General features: G+C 37.6%; 1 non-coding gene across 1 annotated transcript; it reads left to right on the forward strand.

Annotated features, from left to right (window-relative positions):
• Positions 1-544: 544 nt before the first annotated feature.
• Positions 545-671, forward strand: LOC126178699 (small Cajal body-specific RNA 8). Its single transcript, XR_007536573.1, has one exon. It is a non-coding gene; the product is annotated as a small Cajal body-specific RNA 8 (non-coding RNA).
• The last annotated feature ends 325 nt before the right edge of the window (positions 672-996 follow it).

The raw sequence follows: 996 nt of genomic DNA on the forward strand, positions 1-996 counted from the left end.
AAGAAACATGTTTTACATCTGTGCCCAAAGCAAAAATAAGCAAAACAGCCTTTTTTCAAGCATTTTTTACTGTTTTACCTCACTTTTAGAAAAATAAAAATTTTAATAAATAAAAAACCAACTTGAAGCAAAGAAGAAAAAAGAAGAATTTATGTCAAGAATTCAGTATCATGAATTTTCTCTATGTTGCTTCTTCCTTTAGTATCTCAGTTTAATGCTTCCATCTTCAAAAAATTGAAAATCAAGCCCACTCAGTAGTTGCAAACATCTGTCTAGCAAAATAATATTAAACTCTACACACAAATTTTTTCTCCATATCTAGTGTTCAAGTAATCTCAGCCAGTAATGTTACATAAAACATTTAGTTCTAGTTCACTAATTTTTCAAAAACTGTTTAGTATTGCTTGTGTTGTTGAGCTTCTTCAGCAAAGCCTCCACTTGCATACAAAAATTAACTAAGATAAAAAATAGCAAAACTTCAGTCCTGTTGGAGAAACCCAGAGGCTTTTCCTGATGTTGTTGGTTTATTTTTGTTTCACATTCCTTGGGGAACGATACGCTGATGTTTGTCGCACAGAACATCAGTCACTGTAACCCCTAGAGCAAATGTGCTTTCTGATGACTGTAATTCATTAAGCTCTAAGTTACAGACAGATACGGATCACACAAGACTTGGGAAGCCGGCCGGAGTGGCCGAGCGGTTCTAGGCGCTACAGTCTGGAACCGCGCGACCGCCACGGTCGCAGATTCGAATCCTGCCTCGGTCATGGATGTGTGTGATGTCATTAGGTTAGTTAGGTTTAAGTAGTTTTAAGTTCTAGGGAACTGATGACCTCAGAAGTTATGTCCCATAATGCTCAGAACCATTTTTTTTTCACATTCCGGGTTTCCTACTGCTGCTATGTTGTGACTGGTTGCAATCTTCATTCTTCATCTTCTTGCTGTTTCTTGGCATCTACACCCAGTTGTAAACGGAAGAGCTGCTGTTATCAGATA

The sequence above is a fragment of the Schistocerca cancellata genome, chromosome 3 (assembly GCF_023864275.1).
Source record: "Schistocerca cancellata isolate TAMUIC-IGC-003103 chromosome 3, iqSchCanc2.1, whole genome shotgun sequence".
Classification (NCBI taxonomy): Eukaryota; Metazoa; Arthropoda; class Insecta; order Orthoptera; family Acrididae; genus Schistocerca; species Schistocerca cancellata.